The sequence below is a fragment of the Lissotriton helveticus genome, chromosome 4_1 (genome assembly GCF_964261635.1).
Source record: "Lissotriton helveticus chromosome 4_1, aLisHel1.1, whole genome shotgun sequence".
NCBI lineage: Eukaryota > Metazoa > Chordata > Amphibia > Caudata > Salamandridae > Lissotriton > Lissotriton helveticus.
Genome location: NC_136063.1, coordinates 813,450,644 through 813,476,526, shown reverse-complemented (window position 1 = coordinate 813,476,526; position 25,883 = coordinate 813,450,644).

Sequence of the window (25,883 nt, the reverse complement as noted above, 5' to 3'; positions counted from 1 at the left end):
TAAAAGTATAGTTATGTGTTAATTTGATATTGAAGAACAATGTTTCGCAATCAGGTGTGCTGCCTAATTCGCAGCCCTTCATCTGAAGTTCATTTCTAGCAATGATCGCTAGTCCCGTTGGATAGCGTAGAAGTCCAAATTACTATTCCAACTCCAGAGGGGGCAACAGTAGGGAAAGCGTTGAATAGCGTAGGGGTAAAAATTAATATTCCAACTCCAGAGGGTGCTACAGTAGTGAAAGCGTTGGATAGCATAGGGGTATAAATTACTATTCCAATCCAGATGGGGAAACAGGAGGGAAAGCGTTGGATAGAGTAGGGGTAAAAATTACTATTCCAGCTCCAGAGGGGACAACAGTAGGGAAAGCGTTGGATAGCGTAGGGGTAAAAATTACTATTCCAACTCCAGAGGGGGCAACAGTAGGGAAAGCGTTGAATAGCGTAGGGGTAAAAATTAATATTCCAACTCCAGAGGGTGCTACAGTAGTGAAAGCGTTGGATAGCATAGGGGTATAAATTACTATTCCAATCCAGATGGGGCAACAGTAGGGAAAGCGTTGGATAGAGTAGGGGTAAAAATTACTATTCCAACTCCAGAGGGGGCAAGTAGGGAAAGCGTTGGATAGCGTAGAGGTAAAAATTACTATTCCAACTCCAGAGGGGACAACAGTAGGGAAAGCGTTGGATAGCGTAGGGGTAAAAATTACTATTCCAACTCCAGAGGGTGCTACAGTAGGGAAAGCATTGGATAGCGTATGGGTAAAAATTAATATTCCAACTCCAGAGAGGGCAACAGTAGGGAAAGCGTTTGATAGCGTAGGGGTAAAAATTAATATTCCAACTCCAAAGGGTGCTACAGTAGGGAAAGCGTTGGGTAGCGTAGGGGTAAAAATTAATATTCCAGCTCCAGAGGGGGCAAGTAGGGAAAGCGTTGGATAGCGTAGAGGTAAAAATTACTATTCCAACTCCAGAGGGGACAACAGTAGGGAAAGCGTTGGATAGCGTAGGGGTAAAAATTACTATTCCAACTCCAGAGGGGGCAACAGTAGGGAAAGCGTTGAATAGCGTAGGGGTAAAAATTAATATTCCAACTCCAGAGGGTGCTACAGTAGTGAAAGCGTTGGATAGCATAGGGGTATAAATTACTATTCCAATCCAGATGGGGCAACAGTAGGGAAAGCGTTGGATAGAGTAGGGGTAAAAATTACTATTCCAACTCCAGAGGGGGCAAGTAGGGAAAGCGTTGGATAGCGTAGAGGTAAAAATTACTATTCCAACTCCAGAGGGGACAACAGTAGGGAAAGCGTTGGATAGCGTAGGGGTAAAAATTTACTATTCCAACTCCAGAGGGTGCTACAGTAGGGAAAGCATTGGATAGTGTATGGGTAAAAATTAATATTCCAACTCCAGAGAGGGCAACAGTAGGGAAAACATTGGATAGCGTGGGGGTAAAAATTAATATTCCAACTCCAAAGGGTGCTACAGTAGGGAAAGCGTTGGGTAGCGTAGGGGTAAAAATTAATATTCCAACTCCAGAGAGGGCAACAGTAGGGAAAGCGTTGGATAGCGTAGGGGTAAAAATTACTATTCCAACTCCAGAGGGGGCAACAGTAGGGAAAGCATTGGATAGCGTAGGGGTAAAAATTACTATTCCAACTCCAGAGGGTGCTACAGTAGGGAAAGCTTTGGATAGCGTAGGGGTACAAATTAATATTCCAACTCCAGAGAGGGCAACAGTAGGGAAAGCGTTGGATAGCGTAGGGGTACAAATTACTATTCCAGCTCCAGAGGGTGCAACAGTAGGGAAAACATTGGATAGCGTTGGGGTAAAAATTACTATTCCAACTCCAAAGGGTGCTACAGTAGGGAAAGCATTGGATAGCGTAGGGGTAAAAATGTATATTCCAACTCCAGAGAGGGCAACAGTAGGGAAAGCGTTGGATAGAGTAGGGGTAAAAATTAATGTTCCAACTCCAGAGGCTGCAACAGCAGGGAAAAATTTGGATAGCATGGGGGTAAACATTACTATTCCAACTCCAAATGGTGCTACAGTAGGGAAAGCATTGGATAGCGTAGGGGTGAGAATTACTATTCCAACTCCATAGAGTGCAACAGTAGGGAAAGCGTTGGATAGTGTAGGGGTAAAAATTACTATTCTAACTCCAGAGAGTGAAACAGTAGGGAAAACATTGGATAGCGTAGAATTTAAATATAACATACTTATAAAAAAAATTGTATTTAAAATAATAAATAATTTAATTTTTTAATAACTCTACATCATTTACGAATACCCATTATTAATTATTAAAAACATAATTACAATTGAATAATTAATTAACAATAAATTAACAATGAATACCAATAAATATTAATTAATAAATATTAGTCACCAAATAATAAATATTGAACAATAACATATTTTTCATTACAATTTTTTTTATTATTTAAAATTAATTCACAATTAAAAAATATTAAACAATAAAATTATTTTTCATACCAAATAATACTTTTTATGAAACATTGATTACCAATTAAATAAACATAATTTCCAATTAATAAAAAATGATTACCAATTAAAACCATTTATTGCCAGTTAACAAATTGAATTACCAAATAAAAATTAATTACCAATTAAAACAATTATTTGCCAATTAAAAACATTAATTACCAATTACAAAAATAAATTACTAATTAAAACAATGATTTACCAATTAAAAACATTAATTACCAATTCAAAAAATTAATTGTCAAATAAAATAATTAATTGCCAATTAAATAATTAATTAAAAATAAAATATTTACCCATTCCAATGAATAAAAATAAATCATTAATTAATTATATATAAATTACTTCCCAAACAATTCCCCTATAAACCCACAACCCGATACAGAAATAAACACAAACATTAATTACAATTAATTTATAATTCCTAAAAATAAATAATTAATTTAGTATATTTAAATTACTTCCCACCCTATTCCCCTATAAACCCACAACCCGCTCCGGTACTAAAAACTAAAATTTACCTAAAATAACCTTAATAATATATAAAAATAATACACATATAATTTAAAACAATTAAAATACTTAACAAAAAAAATTACACATTCATAATAAAATACATAACAATAATACAAATATCGATATTAGTAACTTCGATATTACTTACATCGATATAAAAAAATTCTATATTACTTACCTTAGGGTCGATATTCTGTCCAACGATTTTCTTGACCTCGATATTATGTACCTTCGATATTTCCAACACAATATTTTTGTAGATCGATATTTCAAACTCGATATTTAGACTGTGCACCCTCAAAGAATATGTTGAATTAAATTACCTCCTTCATGACAATTTAGACTGTCAGTGGGTACTAAGAAAGCTATAGCCGATAAAAGGGAGCAGTTGATCCTTTTCAAGGAAAACAAAAAACAAGCAGCTCTTACATCGTATATTTACTATGGACCACACAATACTGGAGAAAAGGGTGGAACAGTGGGTGCATATACGAGTATATTGTCTGTCTCTAATTTAATTCTTTCTATAAAACCGCAGCATTAAAATTGGGACTGGGCAATAAAAGTCATCAGTGCTTCCTGAACCCTATGATATTCCCAAAGGATTATCCATATATTCACTGCTGTTAAATATCTTCATTCTTCCTCTGGATCAGCCATTCAGTCAATACCAGGTGAACTTTTGTTCAATATGCATGTGGATAACAAGCATATTCACTAACAGCTAGACAACCAATCAGAGAGAGCCACAGAAATCATCATTCTTTTACCATGTACTCAGTTAGATGAAAGAAAGGCATCTTCTGAATACAACTCAACAAAAATGGGATACCTGTAACAGGAGTAACAGTAAAGGTGAGGTAGCCCAACTTCAATGAGCAAAACTGTTATTACTAGTGGCACAGTATACTAAACAAAAACATACCTGAATAAGTCACAATATCATAAAATGTGAAATTAACTCTCCATCACCAAACAGCGCAATCCAAAATACTACCAAAACACAATTATGTAAAGAAGGAAGTTAAAGCCACCCGTCCACAACTACGTATAGTATACTCAAACCACTTTATAACACACACATTGGATTATTTAGAAAACTTCAAGAAGCACATAAGCTCTCCCACTGAGCAAGTAATAACCATTATCCCAGTTTGATATACTGTTATCCCATAATCGCAATAGAGAATTAACAACGCTCACTGTATCGTTTGAGTTGTCATCATTCACATTATAACACAGCCATAGTGTGGGCCCATCAGTCCAAAATAACTGTAAGGTAAAAGTAATAACAAATCCTCTGTAAAGAAAATGGGTCATTCATAAATAAAGCTTTCCCAATGAGCGCCACTCTACGAGCGTTCCGAAAGTTCACTCGCCAAACTCCTGTACTGCGTGCACTGGCGTTCCACCCCTGCGCCATATTTATTTCGCTCCATAGAAAGACAAGCATTTGCAATGCAATAGGTCTCGCAGTTGTTAGAGTTTGAGCCATTGGTATTGTAAATGGCAATGCCTTTTATTTATGTGTTGGTTTTTAAAACTTAAATAAAAGGCATTGTCAAATACAATGCCAATAGGTTAAACTCTCGCAAATGTGAGACCTATTGCATTGCAAATGCTTGTTTAAATATTCCCCAATCCCACTCTTCCTTTGCTTCCCTCTGAGCTACTACATGCTATTCTATTGCAATGAATGCCAAATTCATTATATGCCTTCAATAAACTGATGGGGCACAGTTTTTACCATAGAGAAGTATAGTGTTGCAGCTGGCACTCTGAGTCCTTCTGCAAATGTTGTTGGGATGAGTGCTGGATGTTTTTTTACCTCTAGTGCACATGTTGGACGCCTCTGAGACCTGTACAGAGGAGGAGCAGACAGTGATACATCGCAAGGGTGGCGTGGACCACATATGTGTAGTATCTGATGGAGTGCGACACTAGGGATTGGCAGAAGTGGATGTATACTGTGACAACCAGCCATCTTTCGTAAGGGAAGGAGAGCTGTTCCGATTGACAGGGCACCTCTAATTTGTTTGTCATCTTTGTAAGCCTTCCTTACAGTTTCTCCACGCAAGGATGGTGTATGATATGGTATCAGAACCCCAGCTGATTAGCCATTCCTTAATGGCGCTGTGGCATGTTAGGACTTGAGCATTTGGTGGCTGTTCATTTTTATGAGAAAAGAGCAGTAAGTAGCATGCAACTCGTGTTTTAGCTTCGGAGATTGCAGTGATACATGTCTTGCGTGTGTTACGGTTAACAGTTCCGCATTAGCTTTTACTGTTTTTATGCACAGCATGTATCATCGGACCTCAGATCAGATCAAGGCTTGCAGTTCACTCTTGAGCCAGTGACCAGCCCTCCAAATGAAACATAGTTGAATGTAGAAGGCAAAGAATAGTGCCATGTAGCTTCAGCTCCACGGAGACAAAAAAGACAACACTCAACTTTTCCTAACTTGAAATGGTGACATTCCACGACTCACACGCAATTCTTAAGCCTCACACAAGTACCAGGCAACCTACCATTCTCCCCCCTTTTTTCTACCGGCCGCATTCTCATATCAGAAAGTTCATTATTTCATCTGTATGACATCACCCCTGAACGAATGCACGCGCAGGAGACGTGCCTGCTAAACAGGAAACGCCCACCTTTTAGCTGTATTACTCCAACAATAGAGCTTGGCATAACTTCACAACCTCAAAGGAGTGATACGTCACACGAAAAGATAAGCGTCTCTCAAAGTTAGCCAACAATCACAGAAACTACTCGTCTACTTTCAAACTTTGTATTTTTTATTTTATTTAATGGAAAAGTGCGCAAGTTACACCTGTCAGTCGAAGACAGAGCGAAAGACGTGTGATTTTATTCTATTACATTACAGTGCGCTTTGGTGTCTTGTAATATCGTTTATGGTTTTGTTTTAAAATGTACCATATTTTTATTACTATATCGATGCAATAGAAGTAACTACAGCGGAATAAAGTGCACCAGAGCACTATACGATAGAATCTATTGTATAGTGCTCTGGTGCAGGAGTGGATTGCACCCAATAGAGTCCTATTAAATTGTAGAATATTGAGATGAATAGTGCTGGGTTGTGTTATATAGTCCTGCAGTGTGTACATCATTCTTGTAAATCTGGACACCCCGAAAAAAAACACTCACTTCAGCGCCTAAAGGTGTTTCCACTCATGCTGTGTGTTTTCCAAAACATACACGTTTTGTCACAGCCCCCTTCAGCACATACTAAAACGTGAAAGATTAACTCAGCAAAACGACATGTAGCACACAACACAGAGCCTCAAACCCTATATCAAAGCACCCTCCCCCCTCCGGAAGATTAGGGACCCCAGCACAGAACCGCCAGACACCACTCCCTCCCCACAGCACGAAAGCTTATACTCCCGTACCACAGCAGAGAACCAGTGAAGAACCATTCCCAGCACAGATATCCTGAATGAGAGCACGGAAACCCTCCAGATTCCCCCTCCCCAACACGCCACAGGCGCTCAGACCCACCACACAGCTCATGGTCCATGGAGCCCAACCTCAGCAGACATCCCTGGAGTCCTGTGCTCTCAAACAATGCCCCACGTCACCACAAAACTCAGCCCCTACCGCAGAATAAGCACCTAGAGTCTCTTTTGAGGCGTCCATAGTCCTCATCATTACTTGTACTCTTTGCCCTGTTACGCCGTGGGCCTTCTCTGCTGCCACCCGTGTCTGGTTAGAGCGCCCACCCTCTCACAAGAAATGCTTGAAAACTACAATCGACACCGCAAGCTATGAACAGACAATGCTGATCAACTACTGCACACACCACGTGCTGTAAACAGGCACTATTGAAACAAGGAGGAAGGACACAGTTCACCCTAACCTAAAATGCAGACACCCACATGCATAAAAGATTCCTCACCTGCTACGAAATGCAGAGGACTGGACCGGCATCCTGCAGTGTCCCGGCCGTTTACATTATCGGTCCCCAGCAGCCTCCGGACTATCTCTAGGTCCTCGAGCCGGCTCCTCCCCACTCTCTGGGCAGTGCCGGCCGCTGGTCATCCTATGCCAGCACTGCTGGGCAGGGAAGGGCGCCAAGGCCGCTGTACCTTGTAGGGCGCCCAGGCCTCCTCCGCACAGCAGTGTTAACCACGGGACATGACCTGGTTCTGCCAGTCCAGGTGTAACCAATGCAGCCTCACCCCATCCACAGTGGGGAAAATATGACCATGGTTTGGTGCTTTTGAGGGGGAAAGCTCTCTTGAAGGATCAGAGCTCCTCACAAGTTGTCTGTTGACAGGGTGACCTCTCTTCAAGATGGTCAATGCGTCTCTGATGGGCCTGAACTCAGTCCGCACCCAGGAACTAGCTCAGCAATCGCCGGCACACTTCCTGCTGCAGCGCACCCACGCGAACATTTGTTGGTGCCTCGCGCGGCGGGGGGGAGAAGGGGGGCGGATGCGATTCACTCGCGGAAGCAATAATTGCGACCAGATGGGCCGCGCGCTCCTGCGAGTGAATCTCCTCATGTGCATGCATTGCCATTGAAGACAATGAAACGCGTGCACGTGCTTGGCTGAAAAGCCAAAGCGACGGCAAAAGGTCATTTGCCTTTGTAGCGCATGCGCACTGCGAAGGCGAGACCTAAAAAACAAGACTAGGCGTATTGTCTAAATATTTCCAGCATCTGAGACATAAAAAAAACCGAGATTGGGCTATACCATATCCCTTAAACATACTTGTACATAATGATCAAAAAGGCCATTAGAACCAGCAGCCTAATATATGTTTAGAAAGTCGGACACCTTCTTTAAATGGTCTCCATTTCACATGACCATCACTTTTACCTTAATCAGCTCAAAAAAAAGGTCAAAACTAAACAAAACAGGGGAGGGGGATTTGTCTACCAATTAGAAAAATCTGGTGTTTACAATTCTTCATAAAAAGGAATTGTTGGCCTTAAATCGTATTGTTACTTCTGTATGTGATGTTATTTAAGCCAACTACTCGTTATCAAAGCACCATAATCTATTGATACTCTTGCTGTATTTGATGCTAAAAGCAACCACTTCTCCTTCCAAACGATTAATCAAGTTTGTTCAAAACATTCTTATGTAGATGTAGAATGAAAACCAAATTAGATAACACATTTTAGAAATATATTACAAACTTGATTATGAGTTGTTGACAAACTGCGTAATATTACAAAAACATTATTTGTGAAAGGTTTAGTGTAAATGTTTGATGTGAACCGAAACAAATTCCAATTCACATTTAATATATCGCAAACTCAACAATACATTGTTGTATATAACATGAAGTAACAGAAACATTGTTCCCACTTGTCCAAATTTATATTCTGAACCAAAAAATATAAAAAACATAAAATAATATAATAATATATGTGAGTGCCATTGTTCTCCCAATAAATATTGTAGCTCATGATCCTTGTTTAGGCCTTTCTCTACCCCTTTCCCATAACCTCAGGATCCACATAGCTTCTACTCTATGAAGCGTTAGTTCTCTAATTCCCATGTCTTGGGTCAAGTGGAGTATGGTGTATACCATGGAATCTGATATGTGTATGATTACTTCTACTACACATGTTAAAGTGTGAAGCCAAAGGATATCTCTCATCTCTGATATCAATTGCCCTTATATGTTCTAAAATACTCTCTCTGAGCGACCTGATGGTACTCCCGATATATATCAGTCTCCATTTAGAAATAATAACATGCACCTGATATTTAGTGGAACATATTATACTCCTGTTAATCTTGTAAGTAATGAGTGTGTTCTATCTGAATGTCACTACTTTTTCTTCAACACACCAGCGCATACTGCAATTGCTGCATTTAAAAAGCTTCTACTCATCTCAGTCAGTCAGTTTCTAGGTTCCTTCTTTTTTGGATAACAGGGATCACAATACTATCAGAAAGTGGGTACAAGGCACTGCCTGGAACCTCTTGAAATCCTTTCTTATCGACAGAACTCAAACGGTGGACGTGGATAAAGATAGATCAAAGCCTTTCTCCCTTCCTTGTGGGGTACCTCAGGGGTCGTCCCGTAGCCCTACACTTTTTAATGTATATGTGTCCCCACTGGCAGCCCTTATGAGATAATTTGGGTTCCAATTGACATCTTACGCGGATGACATGCAAAATAGTACTGTCCCTCCGGCGCGGCCAAGAAGCTGAAACTGGAACAAAATTTCATGACTGCATGAAAGCCATCTCGGGGAGGATGTCTTCGAACTGCCTGAAACTTAACTCTGGAAAAACAGAGGTGATTATATTTGGTAACAATTTGAACCTCTGGATGCCTGACTGTTGGCCAGAACAGGGGCGGCTCTAGGCCCATGGCGGCCCTGGGCAGGGAGCGTAGGCAGGGGCCCCCAGAGGAATGCAGACGCGGAGGCCAGTGAAGAGGGAGGGTCAGGGTGTTTGGAGGTGGAACAGAGCCGGAGGCCGCCAAATCCCTGCCAGGGGCCGCCACGCAAATATGTATCCATCCTCCGAGGATTATTATATTAGGGATATATATTGGCGTAGCGGCTCTTGGGGTTTGGCGGCCCTGTGCAGGTGCACAGCTTGCACATGCCTAAGGCCACCCCTGGCCGAAAGAATTGGGAACTCTCCTGGATCCGACTAAGAGAGTGAAGAATCTGGGGGTCATTGTGGACAATGGTCTCACTTTCGGGGACCAGATAAGTGGGGTTGTCTCTACATGTTTCTGTCTCCTCAGAATCCTGAGGAAAATAAAGCTCCTTCTTCCAGCAGACAGCCTTAGGACACTGGTCACAGCTCTCAATATGTCACGGTTGGACTACTTTAATAGTCTCTACTTGAACATCCAAAAGTGATATATGAACGGACTCCAGATCATGCAAAATACAGCAGCAGAGTTGGTGACAGGTACACCTAGGTTTGTCTCAGTCAAGAAGGAACTAAGACATCTTCACTCGCTCCCAGTCAAACTTCGGGCGCAATTTAAAGCCCTTTGTATGTTCTACAAGGCCCTAAAGGGAGCAGGCCCTGACTACTTGAAACAACGGTTTGAATGGTATGTTCCCAGAAGAATCTTGCGCTCTATGGCAGCAAAAGAAGGGATTGCTCCCCCAGTAAAAAGAGGTGGCTGGGGTGGCGGGAGCTTCATTACATGTGCCGCAAAAACTTGGAACAATCTACCATTCCACCTCAGAAATGAAACCAAGCTCCTGTCCTTCAGGAAAGGGCTGGAAACCTGGTTATTTACACTATAGTCACTCACTCAACAGTAACCGTTTAGGCAGTGCTCAGCGCTAGGACACCTTAGCGTAACAATCGCGCTTTGAAATCACATTAACATAAAATAACATTAACGTAAGATAAGCCCCCTTCTGTAGGTGATGCTTGGTTTTTTTCAAATCCATCTTGCCATCATTGGGTCACTAGTCAAAATATCCCAATGATTGAATACTATATGACTCAATCTATGTGTATCAGAACCATTTGATGTAATGAGTCTGATTAGTTGTTTTGCTTTCATTTTGCTTCCTCTAATGATCTTTAAGCATATCTTCTCTCTTTAGACGTAAGGCTCTCTGAAGTGCCTGTTTAACCAATTGAAGTTTATATTTTCTCCTCAAAAATATTGCCTTCATATCCATAATTGTATTTCTAAACTCATCTTGTTAGCTACAAACTCTCCGGGCCCTCACCATCTCCCCATAAGGTATCCCTTGGAGTTGTACCCTAAGGTGGGCACTACTAACAGGGAGATTGACATTGCAAGATGTTTCTTTTCTAAATAGTTTACTTTCTATGGAGGAAAAAAACAGGTAAAATCATAACTCATGGTAAACTTAAGATTGTACAGATTATCATTTAGAAATGTAATGAACTCAAGATAGCCTTCAATCAAGACTGAACGAGCCACCCACCCTGGATACCATATAGCGGGGTATGATACTCCACAGGGAGGAGAACCAGTCTGATAACCAGAGAGCAAGAGCTTCAACCAGGAAGCTTCAGGGTGCAGTGCGGAGAATCTCAAATACTTGTTCTGAGGTTGTTGAGAGGATATCAGCAATAAATAACCAAGTGACAACTTTGGAAACATATCTTACTACAATTAAGGCTCAGTCTGTAGCACATGAGGCATACCATGTGAACACGTAGTGGAAATTAGAAGACTTCGAGAATCGGCGATGCTGCAACAACTTAAGGATTTTGGGTACTGAGGACAGAGGGCGTTGATATCAGAGCATTCATGATTAAGTTACTGCAAAGTGGCTTCCCTGAATTTGAAGGGTGGAACTGTGATCATGAAATCCAGAGGGTTCATAGATTCCATTTACATTAAGGCATGTAGCCCAGGAAACGGCTTCAGATGGCACAAAAACTATGTCTGTATTGGTTTTCTTTGGCAATTACATCCTAAGACAGGCAGTCTTAGAAAAAGTACGCCCAGAATCCAAGCAATGTTTTTGCTTTTTTGCTAGAGGAGACTTCTGCCATGTGATGGTGGAGAGGCAATGGAGGCTGTGGCAACTGATACATCCATTTAATAAAAGGTGTCAGAAGCCTATTTAGTGAATCCTTCAAGGCTTGGGACAAACTTCAATAGCAGGCCTCTGTATTCCCATCAGAGGCGAAGGCTAAAGATTATTTAGAGAGTCTGTGATGTGTATAACCAAACTGGGCCTTGAAGGGTGGACCAGGCAGTGGAGCATTATTAGGAATGATTACATGGCAAGGAGATATGCTACTGGAAGGGTGGGCCATTTTCATGGTTCATTTTCACGTTTATGATTTAATATGTGTATATTTTTTGTATTGCAGAACTGCCTGGCTTGTCTTGGTAGGAAGGGTGGGCACACAAACCATCACACAGACCACTCAGCGTCTGACTGCTTCATGCAGGAGGGAAGGGAGGGAGGTGGTTGGAGAGGGTTTGGCAGAGGGTGACAGAGGGCAGGTGATGGGTGGGTCTAGAAAATGGGAGCAACTTTGACTATGGGAATTTTTGCAGTACAAAGGAACAACTGGTTTATATTTCTTGTAAATCTGGACACCCCGAAAAAAAACACTCACTTCAGCGCCTAAAGGTGTTTCCACTCATGCTGTGTGTTTTCCAAAACATACACTTTTTTGTCACAGCCCCCTTCAGCACATACTAAAACGTGAAAGATTAACTCAGCAAAACGATATGTAGCACACAACACAGAGCCACAAACTCTATACCAAAGCACCCTCCAGAAGATTAAGGACCCCAGCACAGAACCGCCAGACACTCCTCCCTCCCAACAGCACGAAAGCTTATACTCCCGTACCACAGCAGAGAACCACTGAAGAACCATTCCCAGCACAGATATCCTGAATGTGAGCACAGAAACCCTCCAGATTCCCTCTCCCCAACACGCCACAGGCGCTCAGACCCACCACACAGCTCATGGAGCCCAACCTCAGCAGACATCCCTGGAGTCCTGTGCTCTCAAACAATGCCCCACGTCACCACAAAACTCAGCCCCTACCGCAGAATACGCACCTAGAGTCTCTTTTGAGGCGTCCATAGTCCTCATCATTACTTGTACTCTTTGCCCTGTTACGCCGTGGGCCTTCTCTGCTGCCACCCGTGTCTGGTTAGAGCGCCCACCCTCTCACAAGAAATGCTTGAAAACTACAATCGACACCGCAAGCTATGAACAGACAATGCTGATCAACTACTGCACACACCACGTGCTGTAAACAGGCACTATTGAAACAAGGATGAAGGACACAGTTCACCCTAACCTAAAATGCAGACACCCACGTGCATAAAAGATTCCTCACCTGCTACGAAATGCAGAGGACTGGACCGGCATCCTGCAGTGTCCCGGCCGTTTACATTATCGGTCCCCAGCAGACTCCGGACTCTCTCTAGGTCCTCGAGCCGGCTCCTCCCCACTCCCTGGGCAGTGCCGGCCGCTGGTCATCCTATGCCAGCACTGCTGGGCAGGGAAGGGCGCCAAGGCCGCTGTACCTTGTAGGGCGCCCAGGCCTCCTCCGCACAGCAGTGTTAACCACGGGACATGACCTGGTTCTGCCAGTCCAGGTGTAACCAATGCAGCCTCACCCCATCCACAGTGGGGAAAATATGACCATGGTTTGGTGCTTTTGAGGGGGAAAGCTCTCTTGAAGGATCAGAGCTCCTCACAAGTTGTCTGTTGACAGGGTGACCTCTCTTCAAGATGGTCAATGCGTCTCTGATGGGCCTGAACTCAGTCCGCGACCAGGAACTAGCTCAGCAATCGCCGGAACACTTCCTGCTGCAGCGCACCCACGCGTACATTTGTTGGTGCCTCGCGCGGCGGGGGGGAGAAGGGGGGCGGGTGCGATTCACTCGCGGAAGCAATAATTGCGACCAGATGGGCCGCGCGCTCCTGCGAGTGAATCTCCTCATGTGCATGCTTTGCCATTGAAGGCAATGAAACGCGTGCACGTGCTTGGCTGAAAAGCCAAAGCGACGGCAAAAGGTCATTTGCCTTTGTAGCGCATGCGCGCTGCGAAGGCGAGACCTAAAAAACAAGACTAGGCGTATTGTCTAAATATTTCCAGCATCTGAGACATAAAAAAAACCGAGATTGGGCTATACCATATCCCTTAAACATACTTGTACATAATGATCAAAAAGGCCATTAGAACCAGCAGCCTAATATATGTTTAAAATGTCGGACACCTTCTTTAAATGGTCTCCATTTCACATAACCATCACTTTTACCTTAATCAGCTCAAAAAATAGGTCAAAACTAAACAAAACAGGGGAGGGGGATTTGTCTACCAATTAGAATAATCTGGTGTTTACAATTCTTCATAAAAAGGAATTGTTGGCCTTAAATCGTATTGTTACTTCTGTATGTGATGTTATTTAAGCCGACTACTCGTTATCAAAGCACCATAATCTATTGATACTCTTGCTGTATTTGATGCTAAAAGCAACCACTTCTCCTTCCAAACGATTAATCAAATTTGTTCAAAACATTCTTATGTAGATGTACAATGAAAACCAAATTAGATAACACATTTTAGAAATATATTACAAACTTGATTATGAGTTGTTGACAAACTGCGTAATATTACAAAAACATTATTTGTGAAAGGTTTAGTGTAAATGTTTGATGTGAACCGAAACAAATTCCAATTCACATTCAATATATCGCAAACTCAACAATACATTGTTGTATATAACATGAAGTAACAGAAACATTGTTCCCACTTGTCCAAATTTATATTCTGAACCAAAAAATATAAAAAACATAAAATAATATAATAATATATGTGAGTGCCATTGTTCTCCCAATAAATATTGTAGCTCATGATCCTTGTTTAGGCCTTTCTCTACCCCTTTCCCATAACCTCAGGATCCACATAGCTTCTACTCTATGAAGCGTTAGTTCCCTAATTCCCATGTCTTGGGTCAAGTGGAGTATGGTGTATACCATGGAATCTGATATGTGTATGATTACTTCTACTACACATGTTAAAGTGTGAAGCCAAAGGATATCTCTCATCTCTGATATCAATTGCCCTTATATGTTTTAAAATACTCTCTCTGAGCGACCTGATGGTACTCCCGATATATATCAATCTCCATTTAGAAATAATAACATGCACCTCATATTTAGTGGAACATATTATACTCCTGTTAATCTTGTAAGTAATGAGTGTGTTCTATCTGAATGTCACTACTTTGTCTTCAACACACCAGCGCATACTGCAATTGCTGCATTTAAAAAGCTTCTACTCATCTCAGTCAGTCAGTTTCTAGGTTCCTTCTATTTTGGATAACAGGGATCACAATACTATCAGAAAGTGGGTACAAGGCACTGCCTGGAACCTCTTGAAATCCTTTCTTATCGACAGAACTCAAACGGTGGACGTGGATAAAGATAGATCAAAGCCTTTCTCTCTTCCTTGTGGGGTACCTCAGGGGTCGTCCCGTAGACCTACACTTTTTAATGTATACGTGTCCCCACTGGCAGCCCTTATGAGATAATTTGGGTTCCAATTGACATCTTACGCGGATGACATGCAAAATAGTGCTGTCCCTCCGGCGTGGCCAAGAAGCTGAAACTGGAACAAAATATCATGACTGCATGAAAGCCATCTCGGGGAGGATGTCTTCGAACTGCCTGAAACTTAACTCTGGAAAAACAGAGGTGATTATATTTGGTAACAATTTGAACCTCTGGATGCCTGACTGTTGGCCAGAACAGGGGCGGCTCTAGGCCCATGGCGGCCCTGGGCAGGGAGCGTAGGCAGGGGCCCCCAGAGGAATGCAGACGCGGAGGCCAGTGAAGAGGGAGGGTCAGGGTGTTTGGAGGTGGAACAGAGCCGGAGGCCGCCAAATCCCTGCCAGGGGCCGCCACGCAAATATGTATCCATCCACCGAGGATTATTATATTAGGGATATATATTGGCGTAGCGGCTCTTGGGGTTTGGCGGCCCTGTGCAGGTGCACAGCTTGCACATGCCTAAGGCGGCCCCTGGCCGAAAGAATTGGGAACTCTCCTGGATCCGACTAAGAGAGTGAAAAATCTGGGGGTCATTGTGGACAATGGTCTCACTTTCGGGGACCAGATAAGTGGGGTTGTCTCTACATGTTTCTGTCTCCTCAGAATCCTGAGGAAAATAAAGTTCCTTTTTCCAGAAGACAGCCTTAGGACACTGGTCACAGCTCTCAATATGTCACGGTTTGACTACTTTAATAGTCTCTACTTGAACATCCAAAAGTGATATATGAACGGACTCCAGATCATGCAAAATACAGCAGCCAAGTTGATGACAAGTACACCTAGGTTTGTCCCAGTCAAGAAGGAACTAAGACATCTTCACTCGCTCCCAGTCAAACTTTGGGCGCAATTTAAAGCCCTTTGTATGTTCTACAAGGCCCTAAAGGGAGCAGGCCCCGACTACTTGAAACAACGGTTTGAATGGTATGTTCCTAGAAGAACCTTGCGCTCTATGGCAGCAAAAGAAGGGATTGCTCCCCCAGTAAAAAGAGGTAGCTGGGGTGGCGGGAGCTTCATTACATGTGCCGCAAAAACTTGGAACAATCTACCATTCCACCTCAGAAATGAAACCAAGCTCCTGTCCTTCAGGAAAGGGCTTGAAACCTGGTTATTTACACTATAGTCACTCACTCAACAGTAACCGTTTAGGCAGTGCTCAGCGCTAGGACACCTTAGCGTAACAATCGCGCTTTTGAAATCACATTAACATAAAATAACATTAACGTAAGATAAGCCCCCTTCTGTAGGTGATGCTTTCTATTTTTTCAAATCCATCTTGCCATCATTGGGTCACTAGTCAAAATATCCCAATGATTGAATACTATATGACTCAATCTATGTGTATCAGAACCATTTGATGTAATGAGTCTGATTAGTTGTTTTGCTTTCATTTTGCTTCCTCTAATGATCTTTAAGCATATCTTCTCTCTGTAGACGTAAGGCTCTCTGAAGTGCCTGTTTAACCATTTGAAGTTTATATTTTCTCCTCAAAAATATTGCCTTCATATCCATAATTGTATTTCTAAACTCATCTTGTTAGCTACAAACTCCCCGGGCCCTCACCATCTCCCCATAAGGTATCCCTTGGAGTTGTACCCTAAGGTGGGCACTACTAACAGGGAGATTGACATTGCAAGATGTTTCTTTTCTAAATAGTTTACTTTCTATGGAGGAAAAAAACAGGTAAAATCATAACTCATGGTAAACTTAAGATTGTACAGATTATCATTTAGAAATGTAATGAACTCAAGATGGCCTTCAATCAAGACTGAACGAGCCACCCACCCTGGATACCATATAGCGGGGTATGATACTCCACAGGGAGGAGAACCAGTCTGATAACCAGAGAGCAAGAGCTTCAACCAGGAAGCTTCAGGGTGCAGTGCGGAGAATCTCAAATACGTGTTCTGAGGTTGTTGAGAGGATATCAGCAATAAAGAACCAAGTGACAACTTTGGAAACATATCTTACTACAATTAAGGCTCAGTCTGTAGCACATGAGGCACAACATGTGAACACGTAGTGGAAATTAGGAGACTTCGAGAATCGGCAATGCTGCAACAACTTAAGGATTTTGGGTACTGAGGACAGAGGGCGTTGATATCAGAGCATTCATGATTAAGTTACTGCAAAGTGGCTTCCCTGAACTTGAAGGGTGGAACTGTGATCATGAAATCCAGAGGGTTCATAGATTCCATTTACATTAAGGCATGTAGCCCAGGAAACGGCTTCAGATGGCACAAAAACTATGTCTGTATTGGTTTTCTTTGGCAATTGCATCCTAAGACAGGCAGTCTTAGAAAAAGTACGCCCAGAATCCAAGCAATGTTTTTGCTTTTTTGCTAGAGGAGACTTCTGCCATGTGATGGTGGAGAGGCAATGGAGGCTGTGGCAACTGATACATCCATTTAATAAAAGGTGGCAGAAGCCTATTTAGTGAATCCGTCAAGGCTCGGGACAAACTTCAATAGCAGGCCTCTGTATTCCCATCAGAGGTGAAGGCTAAAGATTATTTAGAGAGTCTGTGATGTGTATAACCAAACTGGGCCTTGAAGGGTGGACCAGGCAGTGGAGCATTATTAGGGATGATTACATGGCAAGCAGATATGCTACTGGAAGGGTGGGCCATTTTCATGGTTCATTTTCACGTTTAATATTTTAATATGTGCATATTTTTTGTATTGCAGAACTGCCTGGCTTGTCTTGGTAGGAAGGGTGGGCACACAAACCATCACACAGACCACTCAGCGTCTGACTGCTTCATGCAGGAGGGAAGGGAGGGAGGTTGTTGGAGAGGGTTTGGCAGAGGGTGACAGAGGGCAGGTGATGGGTGGGTCTAGAAAATGGGAGCAACTTTGACTATGGGAATTTTTGCAGTACAAAGGAACAACTGGTTTATAGTTTTGCCAAACTATTGATATTTGGAGAAATTTCACTTTTTGTGAATGAAGAAGTAATCATGGTAATGAAGCAGATGGTGAGCAAGTAATTTGATAGCTGAAAGGCATGAATGAGGAAACTACGTATATGTACAATTTATGTCTATGGTTTGAATGACTGGTCTAAAAGGGTCAAGATTGCAGCTGGGATGAGAACCCTAGACCCAGACATTGTGTGCATGCAAGAGACACGTACAGAGGGGTCGAGGAGGGACCTTCTTGAAGCGTTGGGCTATGATCTTTTTGCGTGTACTAAGCTGGGAACTACTACAAGAGGGGAATCTCAGTATAAAAGGATGTTTGTGATGTCAAAAGGGAGAACAGGGAGTCTTTTAAAAGATCACTGTAGTTAAAGTATCAAGCCCAGCAGGCAGAGAGCTATGAATATAACAAGAGTGTGGGCTAGGCTTCTGGCATTGTGAACATGACTGAAGGAGGTAGATAGTGGTATTAATGCAATAACGGACAAGAAAGGGCTGGTGGTTAATACTCCAGAAGCCATTGTAAGTGTGTTTTCGGAGTTTTACAAAACTGTATACCAGGCAGAGGAGCTATCTTCTCTGAAACATATTGAACAGTACCTAGACTTTTCCTAAAGAGGAGGGCTTGATGCACAGGAGCAGGTTTCTCTGAATGTCCCAATTATCTCTGAGGAAATTAAATTACCACTTTACTCTTTAGCAATTGGCATGGCCGCAGGACCAGACAGGATTGGTAGCACCCAACTATGTGTCAAGGAGAGACACTTAACAGGTCAGAAAGTAGGTGTCATATTCTGAAAATTGTTAGTGACTAACGAAGTAACTGAGCTTAAAATGGTCTCAACATTAGACGTGTCTCGTGTTCAAAATTGATACATGAACATCCCACTGAAAATGATCGTGCTCTACTGTAACAAATTGCAGTGATCTCATGATTTATTATTGCTGGGAATTTAAGTAATATTTTGACCAGGTTAATGGACATAGATCAGAATGGTGTTATATCTATTGGAACTAACAACGCCTTTAATTGCTATAATTGATTTGGCTACAACGAATAATTTTCATTTAGCAATTGATAAGTTGCTGCCAAGGCACTTGATCATATTAAGTTGATATATCTATGATAGGGTCTAAGGCAGTTCGAAATGGGAGGGAGAGTAATTAAGGTTTGACAGGAATGTCATGCAGACTTGAGAAATAGAATTATAGTAAATAATGAACTAACTCAGGGAATTACTAGCAAAAGTAACACAGAACATCCGTGGTGTAGGAACAACTTTCAGAGTGGGGGTTGCCAGCAATATTAAGTCTGTGAAGTCATAAGAGGTTGTATATAAAATCCCGATTTTACACAAACAGCAGGTGTAGCCAGTGAGCAACATTTACTCAGCAGAAGACTGATAGGTGTGTTTTATGCAGCCATTGGTGCATTGCGGATCACACTGTCCCAAATATATGACTAAAACATGGTGTGGTAAGGTACTGCCAATTATAGAGTACATTTTCCTTTAAAGTGCCCACGTCAAATGTCAACTACATTTGCATCAGCTATACAGTTTTAACGCTAAACATATATGACACACAAACAATAACGTGTGGTAATAGGATTTCTGTGCGTAAATATTCATTTGTGCATCACACAAGTAAAGTGTCTCAGGTTTTTGGGATCCTATTGAAATGTTTTTTCCATTAAACTTCAGAATTACGAAAAATATTTTTAATTTCCTTGTTGCTGCTATATCTTGAAATAATTGCAAAGGTAATTCACAAGTATTTAAATGTTGTTATGTGTTAGAAAACCTTTGACATCCTACAGCCATTCACACTTCCTGCACTCCAGAACGATGGTCACTTGCTTATATTGCCAAATTTCTTCAATTTGCATTCAGCGAATGGACTAATCTGTATGTTAGGTAATAAGCAGTTTTTCAGAAGGCATTGCCTGACACTTGACCTCTGTCTTTGAACTCAAACAATATGCCACAAGAGACAAAGAAAACGTAATGGCTGTCGTGTCCTCGACTCAATAACGACAGACTATATGTATAGGTATCACACAGAGCTTTATTGTCTGCCTCTTAGTCGGTCCCTGTCCCTACTCTAACTAACTCCATCCTGTCTACACTCCTCCTCTTCCCTGATCCCCAGCTAGCTCCGCTCACCCCAGCTACTAGACTGCTGACTACATAACATCTCCCCCCTTCTTAACAAACAACAGAACAGTGTGTTAACTCATTTCTTCAATGAGTCTCTTTGGTCGCTGGATATCTTGGCGGGGTCGCATAGACATGGCTCCAGTAATATCATCACACAAGGGATTACTTGGCTGACCTCTGCTCTCTTGGTCAACTTGGTCAGACTCCTCAGGGGTGAGCATGTCAGTCATGGTTATCAAAGGTCCTTTCATGTCTCGAGGACATTTCTTAAAATGGGATATGTTCCTGATAACTCGTCGTTGATCAGATTCCGCAGTTAGCATGGTGCCCTTCTGTTGGGTAACCAGCAAAGGTTCATCTCGGAATCGAAAGTCAGTCTTTCTTTGTTGATCTTGTTTGACAAAAACATAATCTCCTTCGTGCAAGGATGGTGATCTCGCTCTACTTTTGGCATCGGCATATGACTTCATTTTGTCTTTATTGCATTGATCAGTTGCCATCATCTCTTGATGGCTGCGGGTTGGTGACACTGCTCGCAGGGCCCCTTCCCAGGTTGGGATGCGATTTCTCATAGGACGCCCTAGCATGAGTGTTGCAGGGCACTTTCCGGTGGTTGAGTGAGGGGTTGTCCTACAAGCTCTGAGGACCTCGTTGAGGGCCACTTGCAGGTCCTTCTTTTCAGCCGTGGCTTGCTGAAATGTCTTTTTGATCGTGGCCATAAACCTTTCAATGGTGCCATTCGCTTGTGGCCAGAGAGGTGTAATTTTCCTGTGATTGAAATCCAGGTGCTTTGCAAATGCACTGAACTCGTGCCCATTGAACGGAGGTCCATTGTCTGTTTTCACCTCTTTGGGGACACTCCACGTTGCGAACACTTCATCTAGCACTTTGAGAGTGCTAGAGGCACTTGTGGATGACACAAATTGTGCGATGGGAAATCGTGAGTATTCATCAATTATGGCTACCACGTATTTTCCGGATTGTAGTGGTCCGTAGAAATCCATGGCGAGTTCTTGCCATACTCCACTGGGTAGGGTGGTCATTTGTAATGGGGCCGGTGGATCACCTTTGTTGGTCAGTTGGCACAGATGGCAATCCTTCAGAGTAGACTCTACCATCTGATCGAGGAGGGGAAACCACACGCGTTCCCGGAGAGCTCGCTTTGTTGATACTACTCCTCTGTGGCCTTCATGGGCAAGGTTGATGACGCCTTGCCGTAGTTGACTGGGAACCACGATCCGTTGACCTCGTAGTACTACTCCATCTGTGGTGAGGGACAGTTCGTCACAGACGTGTCGGAATGCTTGCATCTCTTGCTTGACAGCCGGGTCATTATCTTCTTCTTGAGAATCATGTCTCCACCGGTTGGTCTGAATCCGACGGAGTACTTTCTGCAAGATGACATCTTGCGCAGTGACCTCTCGGATGACTTCCATGGGAATGGCAGGTGGCAATGCCTGGTCGGCCACGAAGTGGATGTACTCCTCGGCAATGGATGGTTTGGAGTCCGCTGATGCATGAGGGTGTCGGGACATGTAGTCAGCCGGGTTCTCTGCCTTCCCGGGTTTGTGGACAATGGTAAAAGTATATTCCTGAAGTCTGAGGCCCCATTTCTCAATCCTCTGAGGCATTTTGGATCTGGGGTTGCCGTAGATGGTGACCAGCGCCTGATGATCGGTGATCAGGGTAAAGTGTTTGCCGTAAATGAAGACATGAAAATGTTCACATGCCCAAACAACCGCAAGACTCTCCTTTTCAGGTTGCGAATATGCCTTCTCAGGATCAGACAGACTGCGACTGGCATAGGCAACGATGCGTCTCTGGTCAGAGTCATTATCGTACTGCGCCAAAATCACCCCTAACCCCACAGGGCTGGCATCCACCGTGATTTCGGTTTTCCGTCGAGGATTGAAATACGAGAGGTTGTCCGCAGATTCCACCGCATGCTTGATCTCTCTGAATGCTTGTTCACACTGGGGCGTCCAGTCAAACGGGTGGCCTTGTTTGGTGAGGTTGCGAAGGGGATGGCTGATGGTCGCATAGTCCCTGATGTAGCGAGCGCAGTAGCTGGCCATCCCTAGGAACGATCGCAGTTCACTGACATCCTGTGGGCTCTTGGTGTTGTTCAGAGCCGCGATCTTATCCGGGTCAGGCTTCATCCCTGCACCCGAGAAAATGTGGCCAAAGAATTTTAAAGTGGACTGGTGGAACTCACACTTATCTTTGTTTAATGTCAGGTTCGCGTCCAGCAGGGCGTGACAGACGCGATCAAGTGCTGTGTCGTGCTCACGGACATCGGAGCCATACACAAGAATGTCGTCGCTATAGTTCAGAGTGTTAGGGATGTGTTGAATTATCTGCCGGATTGCCTCTTGAAAAATTTCAGCAGCTGATGAAACACCAAAACTCAGTCTCTTGTATCTGAAGAGTCCTAAGTGAGTTGCAAATGTCGTAATGTAACGGGACTTGACGTCCGGTTCCAGCTGGTGATAGCCTTTGTTTAAATCCAGCTTCGAGAACATCTTCGCCCCGTTCAAAGCAGAAATCATGTCGCTGAGATGTGGCCCAGGGTGGCGCTCCCTTTCAATCGCCGTGTTGGGTAGTCGCATGTCAACACACAGTCTCACCTTGCTAGGGGTCCCTTTCTTTGGTACCATGACCACTGGCAATACCCATGGTGTCGGACCTTCCGTCCGTTCGATGATATCCGCTGACAGGAGGTCATGAAGTTCATCCTCAACAGCTTTTTGGAGATGGAATGGAACCCGTCGAGGGTGCTGTGCTACAGGCCGGATTTGTTCATTGATGTGTAGATGTATTTGGCATCCCTTCAATTTCCCTAGTCCTTGAAACAGCCTGGGAAACTTGCTGACACTGTCCTGGTTATCATTGACCTTAAATAGGATTTCAACAAGGCGGAGACGCTCTGCAGTTGATAGGCTAAGTAAGCAGTCCGCCTCCGGACCTTTGATGACATGTATGACTGATGGTATGGTGATGGCATCGTGTTTGAGGGTTGTTGGGAATTTGCCCAAACAAGGGAGTGGCTTCTTGGCCATCCAAGTGAAGACTCGGACCGGTGCATAAGTTAGTGGGGGCTTAGGATTCATTCTCTCATATTCTGTGACCGGGATATAGTTCAACGAAGCCCCGCTGTCCAACACAAATTTAGTGTCGTGGTTCCCTACTTTTATGTCCAAGCGTGGATATTTTTTGAGTTGGTCGGGATCTGCGATCATATTCACGTATTCTACTGTGTATTCTGAATCTCTGGACGATGACCTGGAGTCCCGGGATGGTGATCTACGCTCCCATCGAGATCTGCGCGACTCTCGGCTGGAGTGTGACGAGCCTGAGGACAATGTGGACTTTCCTTGGACAGCTCTTATGTGATGTTTTCTGGTGTCGGAACGAGATGACCTCGCCGTTTCGCTTCGCCTCTCCTTGTGATAGTCCCCACACATTGCTTCGAAGTGGTTCGTCCGCCCACATTTCCTACATCGCTGACCCATGGCAGGGCAGGTATCTACATGAGGATAGTCATATCCACACCTGTAACATCTTTTTGTCCTTTCCGGTCTCTTCGCCCAGGTTCTCGCCTCCTGTGGTCCGGACGCCGTTGGCGAGATGACGGTCTCGGCCTCCATTGCTTTTCTTTCGAGTTCCTTCGGCTGCTGCCTTTAGCCTGGACACGATGCGCTTGTTCATGACTCACATTGCGCCCCGTTACAATGGTGGTGGCATGTTCCTCGGCCTGATCATAGACACGAGTCATTTCTTCGATGTCGTCTAGTTCATGGGGTTTTCTCAGCAGCCGCCTCCTGAGGGTTTTCGAGTGGCATCCATCTATAATTTGTGACTTGATGGCGGCATCTGTTGAGAAGGTGTCGAATTCACAGTGTCTCGACAGTCGCCGCAGTCGGGTGATGAACGCGCTCATCGCTTCATCCTTTCCTTGGCGTGCTTGATGAAATGCATGACGTTCGTAGTCTACATTTCTCTTATGGAGGAATTTTTTGTTCAATGCCTCACGCACCTTGTCATAGGTTCCAGCATCTGCAGGGGGAAGATCCTTGATTATCTTGCTTATTTCTCGACCTGCTAGGTTGCGGAGGGCAATCAATTTTTCTTTATCTACTGTTACTTTGGATCCCTCGATGTAATCTTCGAAATCTTCTAGCCACTCTTGCCACTTGGGGCCCATGCTCCCTCCGGTGGTCAGGGTTAAAGGTTCCGGGGCCCGCAGATGCGACCCTCCTGCAATGATGGGCTTGACTTCGCTTCTCCCTGCTTTCTGGTGCATTGGACCAATCAGGCAGGATCGAGGCAGGCTCTCGATTACGCTCCGTCACATGCGTGCCAGTCCTCACGCATCGGGGGTGAGCTTTTCAGTCTTCCGTTTTCTTTCTTGGTGCACAACAGCGCTCCTTCTTCGGGCCGCTTCCTCGAGTCCCGTGCAGACCGCAGACACTTCCTGGTCACCAGAGCAGCCGACGGAGTCGGGGTGGGCACCCGACTTCTATTCATACACCGCGTGCCGATTTGCACGCCTCGGGGTGAGTCCCGGTTTTGGCGCGAATCAGCGCACCGCTTTGAAATACCCGGCGCTCGATAGCGCGTTCTCCCTCGGGGCTCTACGCGACTGACAGATCGCGGAGCAGGGGCAGGAGCCGCTGGCCTCGTTCTGAGTGGCGAATTGACTTCAGCCACACGTGGCTTGACAGCGTTTTATCTTCTTTCTTTCTTTACGCTGCCAGGGACAGGGACGCTTCGCCTTGGGGTCCTGTGGGTGGCTGACTGCACCATCCCATCCTCGTCGCCAGTTGTCGTGTCCTCGACTCAATAACGACAGACTATATGTATAGTTATCACACAGAGCTTTATTGTCTGCCTCTTAGTCGGTCCCTGTCCCTACTCTAACTAACTCCATCCTATCTACACTCCTCCTCTTCCCTTCACCCCAGCTAGCTCCGCCCACCCCAGCTACTAGACTGCTGACTACATAACAATGGCCTCTTTATTACTCAGTTGCCTTCTGTACTCATGCAAGGTTATTCTGGGGGGAAGGGGGTGTAGCTACTCCTGCACCACTACTTACAGTCAATAAACACTCAGCAAGTAGGAGCAGAGGTTTAATCCCTTTAGGTACAGATAGTTTAAAAAAAATTGGTGCTTTATTCAGACGACTCGCAGTAGTTATGTCATGACTAGAGGTGGGTGTAACTCATGGAAATCGTGTAGCATAATCACACGGAATTGCCCAAACATTCTGTGATCCTATGCAGAGTTATGCAAGAAGAGTAATTCTGCATTTATCAATATCAACTTAGCACAAAATGCACCCTCGTGTCCAAAAATGATGTAAGGATCCATTTTACACTCCGAAATAGTGTAAATGCAACAGAACATGAATAGCAAGCGCGAGTGGCCGTTCACGAGCGATAAATATGCACCTGGGGTAGGATTTTCCTCAACTTACTCCTGGCATTTAGCATGATTTTCCTAATGCATAAATATCCCCTCACGTCCAAAATGGGCTCGAGGATGCATTTTGCACTAAGAAATATATCTAAATGCACCAAACACGAATAGAGAGCATGAGCGCCCGTTCGCTAAATGTGCACTTGGGGTAGGATTTCCACCGAACTTTCTCCTGGCATTTAGCACTATTTTCTTAGTGCAAAATACACCCTTGCATCCAAAAAAAACACAAGGATGCATTTTGAGCTAAGAAATGGAGCTAAATCAA